Raw genomic sequence first — 27,285 nt, 5'->3', positions numbered from 1 at the left:
TTTGGATTAATAAATGAATTGCTGGTCTGTAAAACGACTGAAAAAATTACTAAAAAGCAGTTCTTTAACTTGCAGTCTGACATGAGGTCTTCTAATTTTCTAGTGTCCCCTTAATAGCTAAAACTATCTGCTCATCTTTCTGAACTCTGTCATGTATTAAGCTACATTGTGTTATATTTATAATACCAATTATTTATCAGGTCCTGCAGAGATAACCATGAAGTTTGGGTTACTCTTGCAATGAACTTTTATTCTAAATGGCCACTATAATGGGATGATGGAGAAATGGATGCTGAACAATATGATTGTTTGGTGGTTGTGGTTGTTTGTTTTTTTTTTTAATTATATCTTCCTTGTCAGACATGGGTTTTAGCAAGGTTGTGGTATATGTATAAGGCCTTTTCCCTGGTAAACAGTTGCTTTGCATTGGAAGAAGAATGGCTGGTCTTGTTTCATCATGATCTGAACCCCACTGCAGACCCCCTCCCCAGCTATCAGAAACTTGCTATGTAAATTTTGAACAGGATAAAGAAAGCTTTCTCCTTAAAGAAACTGCAGCTATCAGTTTCAGATTGACTTGTCTTATATAAGAGACTTCAGAAGCTTTATGTTATGTGATCAGAAAGCAAAAAAAGGGTTTTATTTTATCTCACAGGATGGAACAGAATTTGGATAAGGAGGACTTTTTCAGACCATCCTATATTGCTGGTGTTGAGCCGTTTCAAAGACCCGCACCAGGAAGCGTAGAAGATTTTAAAACAGATCTCTCTTTGGTTTCTTCAAACTCAAACACAAGCCAGGTAAGAAAGCTTTAATGTTTGCATTGTTTGGATATTTTTTAATAAGCTTAGTCTTTTTATCAGTAAGAATAATCAGAATTTTACAGAGAAGATGAAAAGCGTCTTTAGTGTGTTTTTAATCTGGAGGAGATACGTAGGATTAGACTAAGTTGTGTGGCACTGCATTGATACTTCATTGGGTGCATCAGTCTTCTGTGAATGAGGCTAATTGCCAGCTTGGAGCAGCTTAATCATAGAATGTTTTTGTGGGTTTCATTCTTGATCTCTAATTGCCTTAATGTTGTATATATGTGTGTGTGTGTGTATATATATACACATGCTATATTACATGCTATATACATATTATATACATATTATGAACTCTTAAGTTATCACAGCGAACGTCTGCAGGGGCCTAAGCACTTGTGAAAACTGATGTAGTGAATTACTTTTGCTTCCCTCGTCATCAAATAAATCTGTTCAGAATAGCCTGGTGAAAATAAAACTGCCTTAACATGCTAGCTATCCAGTAAAGAATCTAGTCAAATTTCTAACTTCCTTATTTTCTTTTTTTTTTAATTTAAGGGGAGCAGTTTGGAGCCTAAGGAACACATACAATTTGCCTGCGTATTAGGCCATTTACATCATCGGAAAGAGAAAATGAATTGCAGGTGTGACATTTATAGAGTTTAAAAATACCTTAAACGTATGCTTGGGGTTTTTGTTGGGTTTTGGGTTTTTTTTCCACTGAGCTTTTCATACTCTTTTCATGCCTGCATTGTTTCTGCTTCCTTTTAATAGAACTGTGTTTCACTTGAGGATTCAATAAGCATCGTACTGAAGCTTCCCAAAAATTCTTCGAGCCAGCTAAGTGAAAAAACTGCTGAAAAGATGATGCAGAAGTTCACTTTTTCACGAGTAAGTTCACTTTTTCACGAGTAAATGAATTGCCTTTAGAAGTTTTTAATTTTTTCCTGGAAAAATTGTTTAACTTACATTATTTAATAGCAAGCAAACTAGATTTTTAAACTGTCGATAGTCTTTAAGATTATAAACATACAGAATTTGAAGGATTCTTTAAAAGTCTCTGGTGATTGCTGAAACAAAATAAAGATGTTGCTTGGTAATGCTCAGGTGTTTGGACCTGAAACAACTCAAGAAGAATTCTTTGAAAGTACCATGAAGCAACCAGTGCAAGATTTGCTGGATGGATATAATCATCTTATTTTTACGTATGGCGTTAGAAATGCTGGGAAAACCTACACATCCCAAGGTATAAGTACAAATGCGTTCTCCTTGAATGAAGTTCCTTTTTTTGGTTTGGTTTTTTTTTTTTTTTTTTTGAGAAGGTTACTTCTAGCAGAAATATTGTAACTCTTTCCTTTATTTAAATTGTAGGCCCTATACATTGGCTTCTCTTGAATAATAATAAATAACCTTTGAAAGTCTCCTTCCATAACAAGTATCACTAAACTGCCAACTGACAGTCACTGCCAGAGTTTACATAAACATACAGTGTATTGCTTTATAAGGCTGTAATAATTTCAACCAGGTGTGTGTGACTTCTTTTTTTCCTCCAAGTATCTAGAGGGAGGAGGGGGGAGTTAAGAAAATGTGTTCTATATATCAGAATGTGAAAAGTGTGTAAGTTCAGACTAATATTTTGTTATTTTTTTATCATTATTGTAAAGGTCATACACATCTTATATGCATTGTCTTCAGATAAGGAATAGTATTTGTGTCTGTTTCAGTTATTACAGGCAGAGCATAAATAATTTGAAACATATTTGAGTACTTTCAAGTACTTCTGCCTTGTCTCAAGTTTCTGAGTTTATCAATAATATCCTAGGAGACCTTGTCTCCTGATGTACTGTTCTGTACTGTTAAAGCTCAATATCCTTTCTGGTCAGAAGATGTCACTCTTTAATTATTTTTCAAAGCATTTTAACAAATAAGGTGATTTGATATACGTGGAAACAATTTCTCCTATAACGGAATGGCAGTTCTAGAGGCTATAATGCTTATTTTATACACAGAAGTAGTAGAAGAGCAATGAGTCTTGTGCCATATGAAGTTGATCTTTATTGAAGTGACATTGTCTTCTAAGTGATCTTCTGTTAGGTAGATTATAACTGAAGACTACTGCCAGTATTTTCAGTTATCATTAATCTGGGGCAATAATGGGATGCTCTGGCCTAATAAAGAATAGGTAAGTAACAAAACCCAAAATTCCTAAAGTAGAGTCCCCCACGCTTGACTAGTTTGGGCTATATTGTGTGGGTTTTCAAGAATTTTTCATTCGTGTCTTTTCAGACTCTGGAGACTTTTTCATGGTATTCTATTTTTCTAGGACTTAACTATTGACTTGTGATAAGAACTGTCAGGGCAGACTGTTGCCTACGGGGTGCCGTGATCTCCTCTTCTGTTATTCCCAGTATTGCCAATACAGCCTTTCCTTTCTGGCATTACATGGCAGTCTGTGTTCAGTCAATGGCAAGGGACTTCAGTGGAGGATGCAACAGTTTTTTAGGGCTGTTCATTGTTTGCCAGTGACTGTTACTTTGTTCATGTGAGGTTGAATTACAAGTGGCATTACAATAAACAAAAAATTATGAGTAGATGAGGAGAAACAAATGTAATCCAGCAGTACTTTAACTTAATATGTTATTCGGTTCCTAGCTCAGTGTTTGAGTGCAACTACGTTTTACAGAGGTTCTGACTTGGGCAGCGCAGCTAGCGCTGTAACTGCTGAAAGCCCGTCTGTCTCAGGAGCAGTAGGAGTTATCAGAGGCTGGAAGATAATGCTGTCAGTCTGAGACAGGATCGTTGTTTCTCTTCCATTCTGCCCTATTCCCTCTCCTCTCTGGTTTAGAAATCAAAGTTAAGTGAACCCTTTTTAAACTTGCATTTGGATTCAGAAAGATCAAGTGTGCACTGAGGCTTTTATTTGACTCCTTTTTGCCTTTCAGGTGCAAAAGTAGGATGCTTTGGTAGGAAAGGGTCTGGGACAGGGAAAGGAGTGAGTCTTCACAAGGCTTCTAGAACTTTTTTGGTAGGGTCTGTGGAATTAGTCCAGGACTGCAGCTGAGAGGGGAGTCATCAGTTGTATTTCCAAATTACTTCCTTGAGAGAGAGAGTGAAGGCAGCCTAAGAAATGCAACTGGAAAACTGCAAATCTCTGTTGAATGTGTGTTGGTTGTGGTTGGTTTGGATTTGTTTTTTTCATTAAGGCTATGTTTATGCAGAACACTCCACCTGTTTCTGCTCCTCACTGTCTAAGGGGTAGAGCATGAGCTGTTGCTGAAAGCCAAATACCTTTCGAAACACTCTAATGACATTTCTGTTACCTGGAGAATACAGAAACCCACTGCTTCGTGCTGTAAGTGGCCTCCAAATTCCTCATGTATGCCTTGAGATTAGAATTTTTTATCTTTCTGTCTTTGTTTATTTGTATACCTTGTTCACAGTAATAATTAAGGTCTTTCTTTGGTATGTTGCTTTCAGGGACAGAGGATGACGTCGATATTCTGCCAAGGACTCTGGATCTGTTGTTTAAAAGTATTCAAGGGAAGCTATACACAGCAATGGACTTCAAACTCCATCGGTGTAGAGATTATATAAGGCTGACTAGAGACCAAGTGAGAGAAGAAACCGCTATTAAAAATTCAATACTTTGCCGAACAAAAGAGGTAGAGGAGCTCTTCTTTCTGTACTGATGAGTACATGCATCTTTAGAGAGCTCAGTGCTCTTCATTTTTCAGTGGGAAGCAACTCTCTATTTAAGTATGGATGTGTCTTTGCTGTCAGGTAGCTCTTCAGATTAGCAGCAAAGTGAGCAATATTGCTGATGAACCCTGTTCTGTGGATTTCTGCCTTGTGGCTGAATACTTGATAGAATGTAAACACTGAGCTTTTTTCTATAGCTTGGGCATCTGATAATTTATCCTCTGGGGTTACTGGTGCTTAATAAAGACGGAATGCAAATAGTCTCGCCATCTGTGGGGATGCTAGTAGGTCTGCTCCTTTAAACAATTTACTCTCTTTCAGGATACTTGACAGAAATGAATGATTTTGGGGTTGTTCCCCTCTTCCAGTCTGTGCAAATAACCTCAAAGGAAGGAAGAGTTTTTTTGGAACAGCAGAGCTATAAAGCTGTTGGACTTCTAAAGATTTGAATTCAAACAGGTTTCTGCTGGACTTTATTCTTAAACAGATCACTGTTGAGTAGTCCAGAAATACACTTCAGTGCCTGGAATTCTAAAGCTGTTTAGTCCAATTAGAGTTACGGGGATTGTATTTTGTATAAGCGTACCTTCTTCCTGGTGTCTTTAATTCTGAAATGAATGCAAGAATGTAAGAAAACTGAGCATATGCTGGGAATTGGAACTAGAAAGGGATTGCAGTGCATTTATTTAGTGAAAAGAATTAAGCATCTCCCTAGTGGTATGCTAGGTTATAATACAGTGTTGTGACTGTTGTGGGATGGAATATATCTGTTACCTTGATTTTTATCCGAGTTAGTTAACTAGAATTCTCCAGTGTGGAAGGCAGGAGGCAGCAGAATTCTTCAAGAGTTCACTTCAAAAGCACAGGCATATGTTCTATCCAGGTCTAGCAGTCTTTAAGGGCTTCAGAAAAAAACGATCATGTATGTGTCCCCTGTAGTTTTGCCACTAAATTTATAAGCTGAAGTATTGTTCTTGTAACAACAGTTTTCAAAGTTTACACCTACTTCAACAGAGAGAGGTTTGGGTGGGTGTTTTATGTGTGTAAAGCTTAAACCTGAAAGTTTAGATTACATATGTATTTAACTATTTCAGGAACCGCTTTATGGAATCCCAGCTTTATATGCCGTATGCTCTTGACAAAACATTAAAAAAACCCAACCCAAATCACACCTGTTTTTTTAATCCATGTTTCTTCTCTTAAGCATACTGGTTTTGGTAGACAAGTCGCACTTCTTTGCAGTTCTCTGCCTAAAAAAACCAAACAACCAAAACTAAGAGTGGGAATGGAGTGTATGTGTATTAACCTCTATCTGTAGGGATTTGTTTTACCTTTCTTTTTTTTTTTTTTTTTTTTTAAAGATTCAGCAGAAGGAAGCTTTCCTTCTCTTTCTAAAACCTAGGCTTTATTTCAACTGTGATACTACTACATGGTACAGGCTGTAAGTTGCTCACTTAATTTCTTAAGTGAACAAGTGTTCTATGTTTACCTCTGTTTCTGAGAGTTGACCTAGGAAGCTGTAAGATATGGAATTCTGAATTAGCAAAATACCAATAATAAAAATTTCCAGACTGTCTAGATTCACCAGGTTAAGAATAATGTGTAAACTACAACCGGACTTCTGCAAATCATCCTGTTAAATCACCCTGCTTCTCTGCGGGGTCCCACCCCTCTATTTTTCCGTGGTGAGTTTTCCTCTGGCTCAGCGAGCTGAAATGCTCTCTACTGTGATAGGGCCTGAGGTGAGGGGGGTGTCAGGAACAAGTGTTAAGGTAAGAACAATCCTTTCAATAGGAATGTGCAGGTGCATTGAACTAGACATGATGTGTAGTCAGGATCTTTGTACTGGCATATTGCAACGACACTGTGTTACTGTCCAGTGGAGCTGTTACACAAGTAACTGGTGATGTCCTGCCAGAGATGTGTCTTAAAGTCTCTGTTCTCTTTTGCAGGTAGACCATCGAGAGAGCACTAACAGCAGAGCACCAGTTGGTTATAAGGGTATGTTTTATATTAAAGAATTGCAATTAAAGCAGGCAAAGAAGCTTTCTTAAGTTCAACAACTGACTTCTGGCCTATGTTAATAATAAAATGGCTACTTGACATTTTTATATGCCAGTGAATTGGATAGTGAGTAAGTTATCTGGCCAGAAAACACAAGGATGAAATGGTTAGAAGTATACCTGAACAGGGGTTAAATGAGACGAGGCTATGGCAAGGAAAAGTAGTACTACTTATGCTATGGTCTCTAGTGGTATCCTGACCCTCTATGTAATCAGATAAACCTAATTCTGGCATTTAAAAACTACCTAAATACTAGGTTTGCTTTAAAATGTTGGAATGTCATGTACTTGTCGGTTTGATTCTCTACCTTCTGAAGACATTGAAGAGACTTGAATAATTCTAACAAAGCTGCATGTTTTTGATAGAATTTGTAAGTGGGAAAGGAAGTGGTAGATTAGATGTCTGGCAAATATATAGGGTACGCATGTGACTTCCAGATATTTAAGAAAGGGGAGAAAAATTCCAAGGGATTTTTGTCTGGGGTAAGTGCTTTTTAGAAGGCTGCTGTAATACCAGTTTTTTCTTATTAATTTTTTGAATGAAGTTCATTTTACAAGGTCTATAATGACTTGTAATATTTTGTACTTGGCAGATTTGGAAGAACTCTTAAAAGGCTCAGAACAATCTAGCACAACTGCGAAAAATCACATGATGTTTTCTCTTTGGGTTTCATTTTGTGAGATTTACAATGAATGTTTTTATGATCTATTGATTCCTGTATCAAATGACAAGAAAAGAAAAACACTACGCCTTGCTCAAGACATCAAGGGATGTTCTTATGTAAAAGGTGATTAGAATACATTGCAAACTGCCAAACGTGTAATTTGAAAAGTCAGTCTTCCTGTAATAATGTTTCTTTCTAGGTTAGAAAACTCCTAACTGTATTCACTGTGGCACTAGAAATGTCTGCCTTGAGCATGAAAGGCAACAACCTGCATACACAGAAGTATCTGTGCCTTTAATAGTGTTTTCTCTCTATTCTTAACTGTAACTCTTAAAAGCCTGCATGCACTCCACTGCCTTGATATTTCTCTGAAATGGGAGAAATATTGAGAACAATTGACAAATTTTTTAGTGTTTTGGTTTTTTCCATTTTCTTAAAAGACTCCAAATTCTTACCTATAGTTATAATTGGCTCAACAGTTCTATTTTTTAGTATTTTCTGTAGAGATACACTTCAGAGAATATGTGAGAAAGTTCAGTCTGACTGCAAATTACATTTTACAGTACTCTAATCAAGCGTGTGATGTAATTTGTTGTGCGTTGGGCGAGGCGAGGAGTTAGCAGAACTCTAACAGTTCAGTGTTTGTTTCTGGCCCTGGGAAAAACAGCTTTCAAATCCTGTTTCATTTGTTATAGGTTCTTTGAACAATCAAGACCCCAATTCTAGATTAAAGGCTTTTTTGTAGGTATTTGGCCTGCTACTTTTATCTTTCATATGCCAAACTATAGATTCAGAAAGCTGAATCAGATGATAAACCCAACTCCTTCATTTCTTCAAAGACTAGAAGATGTGTGAAGTAGGAAATAGTCTGCTTTGAGCTATGCTTCAGCATAATCTCTTTTTATAACATTTGGAAGTATAAGGCTGTTCCTGATGTTACTGAGGAAAACCAGCTACTGATTTTCTTATTTTTCTTGGTCACAGCTGGTATTTTTGCTAGTACAATTTTGGTGACTTCTAGTTTAACAGAGGCCATAATGTTCATATTATAAGTTCCATTAGTAGAGTGGTAGGTATTTACTCGAGCCCATACCAAGATGACATACAGTCATCATACTGCAGACAGAATTCTTCACTGATTTTTTTTTTTAACTTGATGGCCCTGAAAGATGTCTAGGTGATTTCCCCCCCTGCCCTCAAGATCATAGGCTAAACCAGAGAAGCTGTCCAGGTAGAATTCTGCCTTGATGAGTATGAACATAGGGCGTTCATGCTCATATTAGACCCTGTGCTTTGGCTTTTCAGAGCGCGGGCTAAGGTTGCTCACTTAATTTGGATGGAGCATATTTCTGTGTGCTAATAGGATGAAATGATGAGATATATGTGCCCTTCCTTTCCCATGGAAGGAAGAATCTTGATTTTGTCGTCATATAATTTCTGTCTGAAGCATGCTTAGTAAAATGTTTTTATGTCTCAAGTAAACGTTCTTGGTGTGCGTATGTTATCCCTTAATCCCTTCTTTCTTTTTGATAATATTTACAAGATTACCATGTTTGTTCTTCCTAAAGATCTGCAGTGGGTTCAGATTTCTGATTCTAAAGAAGCTTTTAGACTTCTAAAACTGGGGTTGAAACACCAGAGTATCGCGAGCAAGAAACTAAATACTTGCTCCAGCAGAAGGTGAGAAACTTTTTGAGTAATATTTGGCATAGGATGGTGTCTGGGAGGAGGGGGGAGCTAAAATATGGATTGTGGCTTTTAGGAGGGGAAGAGGCTTTAACAGGGTCTAGATATCTAGGTTTGACATCTTTTAGCACTATGTGACCCAGTGCTTTTAGTCAAAAGGATTCAATCCTTCAGTAAGATGAACATGTTCAAAAGCTAACAGTTTTATCAAATACTCTCCTTCAAGCAAAAGCACTTAGCTTTATTCCATCTAAATGTCTGAGGAAAAAGCAAAATAAAGGCTACAGAAGCATCTCTTTAAAAGTTTGTATCTGATAGAGTATATGCTTAGAGAAGTTGACAGATTCAACAGTTTTGAACAGATGTTGTGGAGGTTAAAAATATTTTGAATGTATTTGTCTATCACTTCTCTGCTGATTTAAACTTTTCCTTTTAGTCACAGCATATTCACAGTTAAGATACTGAAAACTGAAGATTCGGGAGCACCGCGAGTGACCTGAGTCAATGAGTAAGTTCAGAGCAGAGACCCTCTCTTCTTTGTGATGAAATTGTCAGTTATGGTCTGTGTTGGTGTGCTGGTACTGGGAACTGTCAGTTATGGTCTGTGTTGGTGTACTGGTACTGCACTATACACCCAGTGCTTCCTGATAGAAACTCATGCGTGTGTGGTGGTTTCCCCACTTCCTACCATCACACAGTTCTTGGCCCTCTACCTCCAGCCATCAGGCTGCAGGGCTGTTCTGTGCCTTGTCCCCTCTGTGCAGCACAAGGTTCTGTTAGCCTGCTGTACACCTGAACTCCTCTGAGTCCTCAGAAGGAAGAGATGGCGGGGGGGAGGGGAAATAGGAGGTGTGTTGGGAAAAGGTTTGTCAGGAAGTAATGTAAAATTTGATTGAGAAAACAACATTGAAGAGGATGGAAGTGTTTGTGCAGATGAAGATCAAGAAATTCTTCCTCTAAAAAAAGTGATTGTTTTTAAAAGTGAATAATTTGTGCATGTTCTAAGGTAAATAAAGGGAATTTTCCTTATCTGCTTTCAGACTGTCACTGTGTGATCTTGCTGGTTCAGAAGGATATGCTAAGACCCACAATGAAGGTCATAGATTGAAAGAGAGTGGAAATATAAACACCTCTCTTCTGATGCTGGGCAAGTGTGTTAACACACTCAAGAATTGTCAACAGTCAAAGTAAGTTCTTTTACGAATTGCAAACTGGTTGTGGCTTTTAGGTACTGCCTCCAATGTTTAAAAGCTATTGTTTAAAATATGCAATGCTAACACTAAGATTTTGGCAGAAACAATGTATAGAATTGTCAATCTACCAAAGTTATCTTAAACTTGCCTTGTTTTGCTCTTTAAATCATCAGGTCTAATCTCCTTTAAGCATGCTATCATATATTTTAGCAATTTAACTTTACTCCTCTGAGCTTGGTTTATCAAAGAAACAAACTTTGGAATAAGTTTAAAATCCCCTTTTCACTAGTGTCATAGTAAGAGTCAAATTTTTAGCCTTTTATTACTCCTTATGAACTAACTCAGCTGTCTACGTACTTCTAGTGTAACATTTTTTCATCAGCAGAACATTGCTGTGCTATCATAACTGTGCACCATTTGACAAAAATTGTCTGGCTTTAATAAATACTGACGTAACTTTTAACACTCTCCTCCTGATCCAGCTAACCATATGCAGACAAAAGAAAGCCTTCCTACTATTTATGCCCTAGCTTGGGGATCTAAATAAGAGTGCAATAATACAAGAAGTTAGTTGTCTAAAAACCAGTACGATATCTAGTCACAGCTGGATATAACTGTCTAGGAACTGCTTTCTCCACATGTTCTCATTTGCAGATCTATTTCTGTCCCAGAAGTTAAATAAACTCAGTCTACTGATTGATGTGCTTTGCCAAATTCACTTACCCTGTCACACTGTTCCTGACAGCCTGTTCAAAGTCTGTAACACCTTAAGCTGAAAGAGCTTTGCTAGTGTGTGTTCCTGATTATGTTTTGTGATGTTACAGTCTGTCTTATTTTCCTGTTCTTTCCAGATAGGAAGGATGCATTAAAACTAGCAGCTGCCTAGAGGGCTGTTAATGTATTCAGAATGTCTTTTTCTGATCCTAATAACTTGGGATTTTAACAATGTAGAAGAAATGTTCTGAAGCATGATCTCTTAAAGTGTTAATACCTACCCCTTGCAAGTTGAATAGGAAGCAGTACGTTTCTTAAAATTATTTTGGACTGTCAGTCCTGCAGCAAAGCTACTTATGAGCTGTCTATGTACTCTGGTAGGAGTGTCACTGTCTTCCTGAGTTCTGTAGCACTGTTCATATAACTGAATAGCTGTTATGTGTCCAAAATGCAGCCAACTTATTCGGTGGCAAGTGTGCGTTCAGTCATGTTTTAGGAATTCTCATAAAATTTCCTATAAGCATCAAAAACTACATCCCCAGCTGTTAAATTCAAGTGCCAAACTGCTGGGAGATTAGGAAGAAAGTTCTGAAAAGTATCTCCATGTGTTTGGTGTATGCTCATTTTCTTGCCTAGGCACTTGCTATTGTCTGTTCTCAGAGGCTGGATACTGAGTGAGAGAGATCTCTGATGATGTTGGATACTGCATGCCTAGAACTAGACATGTTCTCTTCGTTAATGGTGAAAGGAAGAGAGAGGTTGGGGTATGGTTTGGTGTAGCAGGAGGCTGTGTGACCTGCCCAAGGCTAAAGGTCGAACACTCCCTTAGTTTAGGTGCTCCCCCTGATTGTATTGCTGTAGCCTGCCTGAGATGATGGCTAAAGCCACAGTCCCAACAGCACACAGTCTCTCTACAAGCAGCTGCATCTAGTCCAAAACAATTTTAATTGATTTAACGACTACTGCTTTAATAAATATTTTTAAGTCTTCATGCTGGATAGCTCTTACACTGGCTGGACATTATTAAGCATCTGGTCATCTGTTCTTTTGTCTTTAAAGGTTGCAGCAGCACATACCCTTTTGGGGAAGGAAGTTAACTCTTTTCCTTCAAGGATTCTTCAGTGGAAAGAGGAAGGTATACATGATGGTAAACATAAGCCAGTGTGCTTCAGCATATGATATCACACTCAATGTGTTAAAGGTCTTGGCCACTGCACAAAAAGTAAGTGTGTTGCAGTTTATCTTGATCTGATTTCTGATACCTCTGATTCGCCTTTAAAGAGCAGGTTCCCTCACTTCTAAGAATATGAATTTAGTTACTGGACTTTTCTGTCTCATGTTGCAATCATATTTTCTGATTGCTCCTAGTCAGGCTTTATTTCCTTGTAAAGCTTTTAAAAAGGCTTTGTTGGGACATACATTTCTTTTTTTGCGGGAGTGGGAACATGTCCTATTAAAAATCCATAATTCCCATAAAATATCCAGCCTGACAAGACACTTGTTATATTTGTAAGAAATTCCCTGAGATCTGGGTGAATTTTTCTTCTGTAGTCATAACATGCTCTCACCTAGGAGCAAGTCTAGCTGCCCCATATACTACTGCTATCTTAATTTGGAATATTGCTCACCTGAAGTATATAGGTTGAGCACCAAAGAGAATTTGAAAGTCATCTTTATGTCCTTAGGAGCTTCAGTGGAAAGGTGGAGGTTAAGCAGAATGAGTAGGAGTAAGTGCAGTGATATAACCCTGGCAGAGTTGGAAGACAAAAGTATTGGGGATCAGTGCTGCAGCCTTAATGGAAGCCATGGAAAACTTCTGTTGACAGTTAGATATGTTCAAAGGACAAGAGATCCAGGCCTTTAGAATGTGGGCTCATCTAAGCAGGTTAAGTACAACACTGAAAGGAGCAGACTGTAAGGGTGATAGAACTGCTCAAGAAACAGAATTTGTGGGATGGCATTCGTGTAATGCAGCTAGAAACTCAAAGTATAGGAAATACAGAAATCTGTTGGTGCGTGAGGTGGCAGCCCTCTTGTAGGTTGTCAAGCTAGTGAAACTTGGTGTTCCTGCAATCCAAAGAAGGGTTAGACTCTAAAGTGCCTCCTTTGTACTCTAGCTGGAAACTGGTCTGAGCAGTGACTCTGAGCAGAGGATAGGCTGGGGGAGTACTGTGCTCAGGAGACCTATAGGGAAGTGCAACAGGTGTATTTTGGAAGTGCCAGTAGAGGATTAAAAAATACTGAAGACTTTATTCTTTGTTTTCTGAGTAGGTTTTAGTGGACACATCTGTTCTTGTCCAAGATCAGTCGTTTGGCCAGAAATCAGCGACATCATCACTACTCAGTCACACTAAAATGCCAATCTCAAGGAAAAGAGTTACTGCCCCATGGGACAGGAGCTTAGAAGATGTGATCAAAGATGACAATGACAGGGAGGAACAGCATATGTCAAGAGAAGAAGCAGTGCAGAAATCTGTAGAAAATACAGTTCTTATTGGGAAAAACAGAGGGTATGGTATGTGCCAGGGCTATGTTAAGAATTAGCGTAACATGGAGTCTTGAAGCAAGGTATTATTCTGGTTTTCCCAATCTCTCACTTTTTTTTTTTTTTTTTTTTTTTTTCTGATCACCCTTATTCTATCTAAATCCAGCATTAAGAACTAAAAGTGGGATTACTCATCCTGTGGTGCCTGTTGTGGGAAAACTGTATAATATGTCTGAATATAGACTAAGCAGTAAGAATTGCAGATTTGGCTTTCTCTCCTCCTCCTGTCAATGCACAGCAAATATTACCTGCTTTTAGCAATACAAGACTGTTCCTCTGTATTCTATGCACAAGAAAACGCTGAAAACTGTTCCTTAAGCAAATCTAGTCACTTCTAGGGAAGATGAGGAGGGAACAGAGGACTAGAAACTATTTTATGGAGGTTTCATTAATATTGCCCCAAAAATGAGCATCTGGAAAACAAGATCCAGTTTCTGTGGAGCTTAAGCCTGTTTAAGACAACTTCAACAATTCTTGTAATAAAATGGATGTTCTTTACAAATGTCTGCTCTGTGCAAACTTAAAAATTGCTGTGTTAGTACCAAAGAGATATTTTGATCTACTCATAAATCTTCCTGTTTATGAATAAGCTAATAAAAGAACTGGAAGAGCTTTTTTCAGGTGCAAGAGTAAAGTGGTGTTGTAGTGTTTGAGGAATGAGAAAAACCTCACTTCTGGGAAACCATTTCTTTATGAAAAACTTAATAACAATGGTAATTCTAGATGCTGCTGAGTCTCATAGAAGAGTTGAACAAACTTTTTGCTGAAAAGAAGAATAAGTTACTGCTGTAATTACAAATTCGTGAAGAGGTGACACAGAAATTTGCCCGATATTTTGCTGAGCAGGAAATATATTTCAAGTAAGTTAGCTTTAAGTGGTTTTTAAAGTTAATGATTAAAAAAAAATGAAATTAAATTCACTTATTTCTTAAATCTGTCTCTTGGCTATAAGAGACCACACTCTTCTGCTAGACTTACTGCCTCTGTTAATAGATCAGTTTCTGTTTGGACTATGAGTTCAGGAAAAATACTGTGTAGGAAAGGCTTTGATTCTGGGGGGGATGGAGGGGGGGTGTGTGTAATCTGTCAGCAGTGTTCCTGCAGAGCTTTCCCTAACAGAAGAGCTTTGATAGGATGTCTGTAGAAAGAGTGACACTTGCACATTCTTTGGTTACTGCAGTCTTAGTGCTACTTCAAATGGGTATTCTGGCTCAAGAAGCTTAGAAACAATGCTTGTAGTTAGGTGTCAGCCATAATCTGTGTATATATGTCTCCCCCTCATTCTTCGGGAGTGTGTGTGCAGGAAATAGACTTCTGTTTTGGTGTAGGAACACCATTTTGTGTATTGTTCTATTGTGCCAAAATAAAGAAAAAAACATCTTTGTTTATAAGCAGCTGTACTAATAACTTCTTAGCAGCTCATGCTAGCTAGCTTTTATCTGACTTATTTTTCCTACTATAGTGAGTGCCTTTCTTACAAATGAGAACGGCTTGAAGAAGATGCTGACACACGCCTGGAAATCTTCAAGGAACTTGTAGATGGTTATCTTGAAGACATGGATGAAGAAAATAAACTAAAGGATCAGCCTTGCAGTGAACAAGCTGGACCTCTGGTGTTTTTATCCCCCTGATAACATCCCTTTCACTAACTACCTGTTATGGTGATGGTACGTCTCAAGAATTAGAAGAATGGTTTCAAGGAATTGCATGCTGTGTAACTGTATCCTCAGCAAGATATATTTATCATGTTAAATAGGAGTAGTTGCTGTGCCTCGGATATGCATTTAGGAATCTTTGGGGTTTTCTGCATTTCTGCAACACAAAGTGAAAATTACTGTGTACAAAGAAGCTGGGGGAAAAGCTGCAATTGTGCTATAAACTGTTGCATTAAGTGCATATTTAAGGTATTTGAAGCTGAATTCTTAGGCCCCATATATGGACTGTACTGGAGTGGTCCCAGAGACTTTTTTCCTCTTTAGGTTATTGTAGCTACAACTGAAGCAATGACAATTGTATAGACACTTAAGCATAACTAAACCCTTAAGTTGAGGCTGGTTCTTGTGAGTTTGGAACCCTTTGTTTTTAAAAAACAAGGAGGAAAGATATAAAGTCAATGTTTTAAGTACAACTTAATTTGATAAGTTACCACAAACTTATTTGACCTCACAAACTTTTACTGATATTTGAAAATTTCGGATGTATTCATTTTAAAACTGTTTGCTTGCTGTGTTCATTCAGTGTTCTCATTGGGTAAAAATGCTAGCTTTTATATTAAATTTGGAGGGGATGCTTTTGTGGTGCTATAAAAGGGAATGTGATGATGGGCCATTAAATGCTTTAAAAATAAAGTATCTGTTCCTTGATGCTGGAGACTTCTGTGTGAAGGTAGACAGAAACTGGCAATCCAATTGCCTATGAACCCACAAGATGGCTTTGAAGTCAGAATTAACTGTACTTAGATGTTTGAGGACATAATGGTCTTCCAAATTTTCAGTAGAAGTAGTGGATATTGTGTAATTATTTCTATTTCTAAAAGGATATAAATTATCTTTCAGAATGAAGAATATGGCATCGGGCCAGGCACCTACATTGATCTTGAGGGCATTACTGATTCTCTGCAGAATGATGTCATTGATATCAAAAAGCAGGCAGAAGAAACACAGACACGTGGTGTCTCTAGAGGACCCACAGGAAGCTATAGGTTGGCTTGCAAAACAGCTGGGCAAAACTACCACTGAACTAACTCAGACCAAAGGAAAGCTGACAAAGAAAACCAATGAACTAATCAAAATTGAAGAGGAGTTGACACAGAAAACCAAAGGTGAGCTCTGTGTGTGTGTGATGTGAAAGAAAAAAGAAATGACTACTGTAAAATAGTAGTTGAGCATTGTAAAATCCAGTTGAGCAGGATTTTGGAACCAAATCATATGTATAGAGGTGATAATAATTGTTTTGTGTATGTTCAGGTTGAACAATTGCACAGGCCTTGATTATTTAATTTTTAAGACAAAACTTAAAACTGTCAGTTGAAGACTTCTGAATTGTGGGGTAACACGTCAACATTATTTATTCGTGATTTCATGGTTATATTATGATCCCAGCACTTTACATTTTGCTGATGCAGTGTTTTCAGGTATTCTGTGGAACACTGATAGATAAAAGTAGCAATACCTCATAGTATGATTTCAGCAGAAGTCTCTTGACGTGATCTATATTTTATATGGGTTGCAGGGCCCAATTCTATTCAAAAAACCCTAAACTTTTGAAATGTGTCCTGCAAGTTGAAGCCAACACAAAAATAAATGAGTCTATTCAAAAGCTACTAAAGGACCAGGAGATCTGGAAAAATGGATTACTGAGTAAAATATGTAATGGCTGGTTATTTGATGCAGGGTTCTTTTCCTGTTACAGACTCTGAAATGCAGATGATTAAATCGGATGAGTCTGCTGAGCAGCTTAAAGAACCAACTGAGGTAACTTTCTCAAAAAAAACTTGTGCAGAATTACTTGCTTTAATACAAAATTTCGGTAGCTTAGCATGCTGTTGTAGTACGTTTCTAGCTTTTTTTATATCAAGTTTAGCTTAACTGATCTTGCTTCTAAATGCATCGTATAGTTCAAGAATTTAACATTGACTGAACTACTTTCTTTTCTAAGAAAATGAATACGCAGAATAAAAGGATTCAAGAACTAATAGGTATTGTGGAGCAAAAAGATGATGTTCCCATGAGACTGCAAGATTTGATATCCCGTTTAGAAAAAAACGTGAAAGACTATGTAAGTCTGAGACATCTTAATTTTCTGTTTACAAAAAAAATCTAAATCTGTGCTTATAATGGACTTGACTATTTTGGAAAATTGAAATTTTCTGTAAGTAATGGCTTCTTTCTTGAAATGGCAGCAGGTGAAGTTGACAATGAAACTGAAGTTACAGCAGAATGTGTGTGGAGGTGTGTGTGGAAAATAGGACTTTTGGAAGCAGTGATCTGGAGTTATTATTGGAGGACTGTCGATGAGACTATGAAGAGCCACTCTAAAGAGAAAAAAAACCCCAACACTCAAACTGGGAGGACTTTAGCAGTGGGAGGAGAGGGATTATGTCACTGTCTTTTTATTTTTGCCTGAATGGAAGAGGAAGGAAAGGAGGTTTTGCTGCAGCAAAAGGTCAGATTTAATTGAAGTTAGAAGTTAATGTGAGAAGGACAGTGATTGTGTAAATTGCCAACAAAAATCAGTGTGTTCCACCTACTACCACCATGCACACGAACTTTTTAAGGCAGAGCAATAATATGAACGTGTTGAGTAGAGTTCGAACTAAGAGTGGATGGCCAGGGTATCTCTGCTTTTGATGCGATCAATAAAACTTGCAGCTGGCTAGTCTGCTGCTAGCTGCTGAATGCCAAAAGACTGGCTTGGCTACATGTATACAGGTTAGAAAAAAATCAAAACATGCAGTTAGGTGGTTTTTTGAGCCTGATGCCCAGTAACCTGAAACGTAGTTCTGAGAACATTTTAAATTAAACTTAGGCAGCACTCTGATCCCTTTTTCTCTTCCACTGTGAACTTAAGGCTTTGACCATACTTAATCTTCTGTTCCCTCTCTGCCTCCGAGCACCTTAGCTTTTCAGTAGCAGGAATGCTCAGGGTGATGGCAGTTGTGATGACTGCTTCCTATCACTGCTCCTTCCAAGAGAAAGGCTCCAGCTCTGTCCAGCGTTTCTATGAGATTCTGTGGCATGAAACTTAAAACGTGACCACAAACCTCAAGTCTGTTCTACAGATTATTTGTTTTTAATGAATTACTTAGATGAGTGATTGGTCCTTGGCAACCAGCATGGCTTGCCACTTGTGTCATCTTGTGAGTAAAGAAACTTCATTCTTAGTCAAATATATAGTCTAAAGTATATATGACAGAACTGACTAGGCTTTCAAATTGCATCAGATCTGTCATGATAAAAATGATCTGTGGCTTTGCTGAAGGAGGTTAAAACTCCCAGCTCTACCAACCATGACAAGAAAGTGGTGAACTTGTAGAGCTGACCATTGGCCCTTTGAGCAAATCATGAATTTCCTCAGCTCTTTCGACACTGGATACTTCAGGTGGTAAACTCGTTTTGCATTTTGTAGTTTCCTAGTCTCTTGCTCTACTTTCTGTACAGTGCAAAACATTGTGCTTATTACTGTCTGAAGGTGTACCTGCTTTTTGCTTGAGTAACTGATCTGTAACTGACTTGTTCTTCTGACAACCCCTATACAGGTTACCCAGATAGATTTGTAAAAATATTTGCATCTAAAGGATTACTAAGGCTTTTAAGTGCTCACTTGGTAAAACTTCAAAGTAATTGATCTTATTTTAACACAGGACAACACTGTAACTACCATAAAAAGAAAACTCGCAGAAAAAAACTCTAAGGAAGTGATTGAAAGCAGCCAATTCAAGGATTGTGAGGAGACTGTATTGGAAGTGGGAAGAAAACGTTGCTCTGAAAGTAAGCCTATTGTGGAAAAAGAGCCACCTGCAGAGAAAGGTAAAATTTCTACCATCACTCACAGGGGGCCTTCCAAAAAAACTTGATTACTATTCCAGAACAGAAGCGAAAAATTGTGAAGTGTAAACGTTATGTTGTGAGGAGAAAATCTACTATGTTAAACTGTAAATCAAAGTAACTGTTATGTAAATATCACTTTTGCAGAAGGTCCTATACTGCTCACTCCTAAATGCTTAAAATAAACGTTAGTTTTTAGACTCTCCTTTCTGCTGCTTTTTCTCATCTGTTAATGTACTTGCAGACTCAGCTGTAGTTCTTAATTTCTTAACAATTGTTTTTGGACTAAACTTGCTGTTGCTGGACTTCTGGGAGAGTAGCATCCCCTGCTCAAGTTTTATTAAAATTGCCTACGCAAGCGTCAACGGTGTCAGCGAGTTACTGATTGTTCAGTCATACAGCACGGACTGTGAAACTTGATGTTTCATGCTGTATGCGTGCTGTGAACACACCAGCTTTGCTGAAGGTGACAGTGCTGGCAAAGGAGAAAAGCTTTTCACTTGAATGGAAGTAAAATTATTTTAAGTCCACAGATATATATTTTTTGCAGCTCTCATGTTTGCACTTCCAATCTGTTTTGCTTTCCTTGCTTTATCTGTGAGCTTACCAGTCTTTTTAGAATGAGGTGAATAAACCAGCTACAGTTGAAGACCTTCAAGCATGAAGGTGAAACTTAAAAGGACACCACTACTTACGTTATCCATTTCATTAAAGTCTATTAATTGGTGAGATTGAGCTTTATGGGACTGACTTGTGCAAAATGGTATTTGTAAGATCTGCCTGTCTCTTACTTGACTTCAGGACAGAGCTGGGCTCCAGTTTCTCATAGAACTATGGAAAGCATATGCCAAAGGAGAATGAAAGATCTTCCCTTTGTATCCCTCACTTTCTTGCCTTCTTCCTGCAGAATAGGTGCAAGTAAGAAGATCTTCCAGGCAATTGTTTGGGTGAGGACAGGATAGAAAAAGAGAATAAGGTTAAAAATGGGGATCAGAAAATATCTATCTCCATAAAGAGGGATAAAATATGTTACAAGGAGACTTGTCAAGTTCACATGATCACAGAAAACTGAGGATACAGATGGTGAATAAACTGAATGCTGGACTGTCATTCATCACTGCAGTGAAAGAACAAGGGAATGCTCAATCTAGAAGATCAGTTTAAGTTTATGGAACACAGCACTTCATGCCATGGGTAGTGAACTTCTAGTATTTGTTGCCCTAGGAGGTGAGAGAGACAGATCATTCTCAGATTCCAGGAGTGGTTAGACAAGCTAACGGCCAACAGGTTCATACATAGATACTGACAGGGTTAAGCAGGAAATTACTGTCTCATGTTCCTCCAACATTCCCAGGTGTCCTATGTCAGAAAAGGTTTGTGGAAAGTGGCTGGGCCTGCCAACAGCAGCAAAAGGAGGCAAAATATTAGGCTAGGTCAACTGATGGTGTGTCATCCAGTAGGGCACTTCTGATGTCTGTGCAGCTTGTTCAAATACGTGTCATTTGAAGTCTGTCTTAAGAAAAGCTTCTGTCTGTACCAGATGCATTTCTGATTTGTCTCTACCTTTTTTGGCTGGGATGAATACTGGATCCTAGCATGACCATTTGATAGTGCCAGCTATATAAATGTTACAGGAAGGGGGTGAGAACTGAAGCTGATGTAGACTCTTTGATATATTATATAGTAGTAGGTTTCTTATCTCATGACTGAAACTTGTTTAAACAAGCAAAAAACAGAGAAGTGATAGCTCTTCTCAAACAAGAAGTTAGTTAACAGTGCCAATTAATGACAGCACTGAGATTTTCTTTTTATTGGGAAGAGCAGGCTCTTCAGTCATGTTAAATATGTTTGATATGTGGCTGTTGAGAATATAAGGCATCTAATTTAAAAACTGAGTTACTAGATGCTCTGTAATGATGAAACTTATATATACTTACATTTAACCGTTCTTGTTAAACATACTTGGTACAATAGAAAAATGAGCACAGGTACATTGTGATGGCTTTGTTGTAGAATTTAGACATGCTAGTGGCCTATGACCAAAGCTTATTTTGTGAGAAGATAGGTTATCTTGTCTTGAGGTTCAGGTTTTTGTAGTCTTCTCTAGGACTTGCCTCCCATGTTTTGGGATGGGATTTCTTCCTTTCTTAGTACTTCCTACATAAGAAGTTTCTGCACTGAATATCATGCATCTTCTTGCACTAGTATTTATCCTGCTTTGCTACGTGATTGTGGTTGTCAGTACAAAGCATCTCGATCACCTCTAAATCATCTTATGAATGATCATACTCTTCTCACTATAGCTGTTGGGCAAAACTCTGCTACTTTTTGTATCTTGGCACCTTAGATCGCAAAATATGTCTTAAGACATCTCAGCACCTCTCCTTTTAGTGAAGTATGTTAAATTCATGTCCAGTGTGAGGAGTTTGTAGTATTTTGTCTGATATGTTTTCTTGAGACCACACAACTAGGCTTTCAGAGAAAACCATCTCCCAATTCCAATTTTTTCATCTTGTAGTATTTAGAAGCATGGCTTTACAAGCCAAAGTAAAGCTGCTGTTTCCTCTGACCTAGCAGGAACACTTGATACATCTAATTAGAACAGAAAAGAAAGGGTACAGAAAAGCAGGAGGAAAAAAGTGTCCTGTAGAATTTGATCCCTCTAAAAATAATCAAAAACCAAAACCTGAATTGAGGTGGAAACCACTATTGCTAATGCTTCGGTATGACTTTTTGTTAGTGACTCTATAAAACTTGTTGGATCTGTTCAGAGGATGTTTCCATGCAGTACACATGTACCCGTGTGCTTAATGCTCCCAAAGCGAGATGACTGCCAAACTCCACCTTACTGTAGTTGCAGTACTCACAGAAATCTATAGTATCACTTTGGAGTACATAGCTGTGATGACCTAAACCTTTAGTGATAGTCAGGCTTGATTTTAATACTAAAACATACATGCATGTTACTAAATGGACACAGTTGGATTCTAAAACAGTGGAAAATACAGCTGGAGTCAATTTTGAAGGTGGTGAAATGCATATGATTTTACTTCAGGGAAAAAACAGTCTTAAGCTAATAAAATGTTTATGGAAATTTGGGATCGTGATGGAATGTTGTAGATCTTTCTGGGAGAACCTTACATGCAACACATTAGGTGTGGGCATAAGTTCTCCTGAAAAAACTGAAAAAAGAGAAGAAAGTCCCAAACACTAAGCAAAAAACTTGTGCTGGATTTTTAGCTTAATTTTTAAAGTAAGGGCATATTGAGTATGAATGAAAATTCTCAGGAAAGTATACAATACCATTGCTTTTCTAAGTGTAAAATGGGTGATTGGCTGTATTAAAAGGATTGTTGAACCAGTGGAAGTGGAAACTAGACATAACTGTGACCATTATCTGGCTCATAGATATTACTACATATTAGTAAAACTAGCTAGATTTTTCTATAGTGGTGCAGAGTAGAAGGCTGGAACAGAGCCATGGCAAAATGTTCTTTAAGGCTCCTGAACACCTCTTGCTGCAAACCACGTCTATAAGCCTAAGAGGCACCTACTGCATTTTAAACTGTTCAGAGGGGCTTTACTTCAAGACTTCAAAAAGCCATGTGATATAAGGGTGTGGCTTTCAGATGGTGACCATTTTCCACATAGTAATTGCTATTTGGCAGTGCTAGTGACTTGTACTACTGATTTTAATCATCCTGAACTGTTGTTTTGGGTTTGTTTTTGTTTTTCTTTTTTTGTTTTTTTTTTTTTTAGGAGGTATGAAGGAGAGTTGGGAAGATGACTCTCTGGATCAAAAGAGAACTGAATATGTGAAAGCAAATAATACTGAGAACTATGCAGAAATACTAGCACTGAAGGAAAGAACTGAAACCTTGGAAGGTCAGCTAGCTGCACTTGAAGAACAATGCAGATTAGAAAAAAACAAAAAAGAAGAGTTCAGTGGGCAAATAAAAAACTTGAATCTCAAGCTCTCTGCTTCTGAAGAAAGGGCTTCTGGCTTAGGTGAAGAACTTCAGCAGTGTCGAGCTGACCATCAGGAGATTGTTTCTGAATTGGACAAACAGAAAACTATCAATAGGGAACAAGAAGAAAAGATTATTCAGCTAAATAACGAAGTAGAAGGTGCTAAACAAAATATAAATTATAAGTGCCACTAATTAAAACAATGCAGTCCAAAGTAGATGAGTTGTATAAATGTCACTTAGAGTCTTACACTAGGGATATTGATTCAGTTGATCTAAAGGATTCCTTAGACTCTCAGAAAGATGAACTGGAGAGAGCTCAAATGAGTCCTGTGTGCATGGAGTCCCAAACTGCTTCTACAGCAGCTCTGGGACAGGAGAGCTCCTTTCATTGCAGTGTTGAAAGCATTTGGGAAGAATGCAAAAACATTATTAAGGCTTCTTCACAAAAAAGTCAGCAGATTCAAGAACTACTTCGACAAGGTGAAGACTTAAAGAAGGGACTTGATGATGCTGAGAATTGCAATAAACAACTAAAAATAAAGTTAAATGAGACTGCAAATCAAGATCATCAGTCCACAAAGGAAAAAGATCTTATGAATCAGTTACAAGAGCACATCCAGAAGAAAACCCAGGATTTTGAAAAACAGGCTGCAGAAGATCACAGAGTAATTGCAGAGTTTGAAGAGGAAGTTACCAGCTCCAAGGGAAAAATAAGAGAGCTTGAATGCTTCTTGGAGGCTTTTAGAGCTAAAGATGACAGCATAGCAAAGTTAGAAGAAGTACTTAAAGAAAAAGAATCTATTATTTTAAATCTGGAAAGTAATACAGTAGCTCTGCAAGAGGAATGTGCCAATTCAGACAAAAAACTGAAAGAATTAAATGATGAGGAAGCAAATCTAAAGGAGGAAGTTGTGCAGTTGATGAACAGCTTGCAGAACATGAAACACACTCTTTAAGAAAAAGAGAAAAACGAGGATGAGCAAATACAATCTATAGAATTGTAAGTAAATAATGAGATAATTCCTAGCCCTTTGAGAATGGACTCAAGTTAAAACTACTCTCTGTGAACATCAATTTATTTTGACATAACACATCTTCATGTTTGTCAACTTTATTAACCAAACTGCTTAAGAACTTTTAATGCACTACTTGATTTCTATATTTGCATATTTTGCTAGCTATGTTTTCCTCACCTGTTTCTGTATTCTTTCAGAAATATAGCTCTAAATCATGCAGAACTATTGTAGGGGGAAACAGGAAATGATGAATTATTTGGGGATTTCTAACAGTATTATGTTACATACCCTTTTTGGAGGAAATGACGTAGTTTAATGTTATATGCTGTAACTCGTATAAAAGCAGGCAATGTTTTCTTTAGAAAGGACTGAATGGTAAAAAGGAAAAGAAGAAAGGAAAAAAAAGCCTAGTAATTAAACAGTAAACAGCCGGTTTTGGTAATAGCTATTTTAGGTGAACACAGTATACTATAAGAACTTGAAGGAATAATGGGTGTAGGAGATTAGAACTTCCCCAGCCCCCTCTAGTTTTTAAATCTTTAAGAAATAAGAGATTAAATGTATCTGAGAGATTATATTTGCTATGTGGCAAGGAAATTGCAATCATGTAAAAATAGCTTTAAGATGCTGTGTAGCCCTTCTGACTAGGGTTTCTTTAGTTCTGATATCTGTGGGCACGTGCATGTACTCTGAAATACAATTTAGCATGAAGGTCTGGGGAACTTTGAAAGGTTTTCCTTTTGTGAGACCTTATTTTGCATTGTTAATTATAGAATTTAAGAAATCTTCTATTAGGTAATTGCGAAGTAAAAATCCAAGGTAACTTACTGTAAGCTTTTTAAAATAAATATGACCATTTAAAAATAAACCCATTAAACTTCTTAATGACTTTATAGCACTTAATAACAACAGGACTTGTTACAATATTGTTGTTTTTTCTACTTTCTTTTGATTTTTATTTATTTTGATCCTTACAAGGTCTGGGATGTAAATATCAAGTTTATACTTAATTGATATTAACCTTGTCCCTTTTGTTACTGTGTAAGGACACCTAGTGGTAGAAATGGTTAGTCTACTGTGCTTAGAAAAAAGAATTTTAAAAAATTGCACTGTTCAAGAGTGAATCTGAGCGGTTTGTTACTTCAGGATCATATAATATGTAGCTGAAATCCAAAATTGTAATGCTTGTCATTTAGCTGATAGATCTGGGATTCTATCCATGAATAAAACCAGCCATCGAAGAGCCTGAGTTAATGTGTAAAAGCTGTTTCTTTGAGATGTGTAACACTAATGTTATTTATGTCTCTTAATTTCTAACACAAGGCTACGTAAAGATCTTTCTGAGAGCTCTGCCCTTGTACAGAGCTTGAAAAAGGATTTGCAGAGGAAAGAGGAAGAATATGCAGATTTGAAAGAGAAACTTTCTGATGCCAAGAAACAAATTCAGCAAGTACAAAACCAGGTTTGTAACCCTAGGGCAAATGTTTCTTCTGCAAGTTTGTTTGGGGTTCTGTTAGTAAAACCTGTTTTCACAAGTCTCAAGCTACAGCTGTTAAAAGTGATTCATAACAAGGCTGTGTTCAGCCATCCATTTAGAGTAAGAGTGAATCTAAAGTTACATTGCCATTGAGCTGTGAGCTAAAGATAAGGTGTCAAAACATGGATTAGTACTGATATTGAAGGGGGGAAGTAAATTTTATTAATACACTTGAAAAAGGCTTGTCAAAAGTAGGTTAACCTGGTTATGGAGGAGGACTTTGTAATCATCATAACAACAGTAGCCTTCTGTTGTTATTTGTGCTGACTTCAAAGCCTCAGAATTCAGACTTTTGGAAAATGCTCATCTCTGGGAGGAAAAGATGGATTAATTGGAAAAGGAAAGCACAAAATTCTAGAGACTTTTTAAAATCTGAGATGTTTTCTGTTATTTTGGGGAAAATAAATGAAAAAATGGAATAACTTTTACTAATGTTGATTGTTAGTATTTAGTTATTAAGCAGTAGAATTTCTTAGAACCTCATGGGATATCACAAGAACTTAGAATCCAGAAGACTATTGCAAGAGTTTGGGCTTGAAAGTGGAGCCTTAAAAGAGTATTAATGTCTTCCCCAGCAGCTTAACATTTCAGGACTTTTTCCCTACTCAACATGCAGTGTATAATCCTTTGGGAAGTAGCAAGGAGTGGATGGGATCGCATGTCAGGAAACACTTTTTTTTTAAAGGACAACTGAATTTGTAGTTCGATTAGGCTATTTCCTGGTGGTTTGGTTTTGGTGGTGTGGTTTGTTGTTTTTCGTTTTTTTCCTGCCAAACTTAATACTCTATTTTATGGTGAAAATTGTTCCCTAGGCAGGATGTACAGCATAGTGCACTTCTAGCCCCTGAAATTTAGCAAAGATGCTTGCGAAAATTTGATTCTTGATGAAAGTATTTTTTTACTTAGATAACCTGCAGAGGTTGTAAAAGGCTTATAGCTAAATGTTAGCTTTGCTTGCTGTCTTTATGCATTGTTACAGGTGTGTAGAATGCAATCTGAGGAGAAATCCCTGAGGAACAAAGTTAATGAACTTCAGAAAATTAAAAACCAGTTTAGTAAAGAATTAGAGATCAAACAGCGCACAATCCTGCAATTTAAAAAGGTATTCTATTTTTTTAAATTTTACTTGCTTTTAATTTTTTTAAGTAATCCAGTAATGAGGCAAATTTTCCAACCAACAGGAGAAAGCTTACAGAAATAGGGGTAAAAACAAGAGTATCCAGATGAAATTAGTCTTAATGGATGAATGAAAGATGTTTAAAGAACTTCTCACTGCAGGACCTTGGCAAATTGTTTTAAATTGAGTAATCTGCCTAGTAAATACATACTTAATACCTGCAGATACCCTGATTCTGATTAGTGACGCTTAGATATGTTAGTAGTAATGTCTTCTAAACACTTTTTTAGTCAGCTTGAATGCTCCTTTCACTACATGAAAAACTTACTTATTCTTGACTGTTTGTCTTCAAATACTTCATTTAATACTTACTGAGGCTCAGAATGAAAAGCTACTAATATGTAGCATGTATATTTGTTTCTTTCAATATGTTTTTGACATGTTTTCTTTAATTCGCTTTCAATGTGATATTTAGAAGCAGCCGAATAATGAAAAGCTGGAAGAAATCTCCAAACAGTATGAGAAAGTGTGTAAAGGTCAGAAAAAGCCCTTACTGCGCCATTTTTTGGGTGTGGAATGGCAACATAATGAGTTGTGATGTTATCTAATTTGGAGAGTCTTGCATATTTATATTTCAAAATACTGAGAAAATCCAACCTGGGCATTAAAATGTTACAGTCAGGAACTAATTTTTATTGAATCATTATTAGCAGGAATATTTGAAAGC

The 27,285-nt window shown here is 37.3% G+C and overlaps 1 pseudogene; it reads left to right on the top strand.

Annotated features, from left to right (window-relative positions):
• Positions 1-656: 656 nt before the first annotated feature.
• The window catches only part of LOC141918792 (kinesin-like protein KIF20B), a 39,262-nt pseudogene continuing 12,633 nt past the window's right edge, over positions 657-27,285 (top strand).

Source organism: Strix aluco, chromosome Z (genome assembly GCF_031877795.1).
Source record: "Strix aluco isolate bStrAlu1 chromosome Z, bStrAlu1.hap1, whole genome shotgun sequence".
NCBI classification, from domain to species: Eukaryota; Metazoa; Chordata; class Aves; order Strigiformes; family Strigidae; genus Strix; species Strix aluco.
This window is presented reverse-complemented; position numbering and strand designations above follow the sequence as displayed.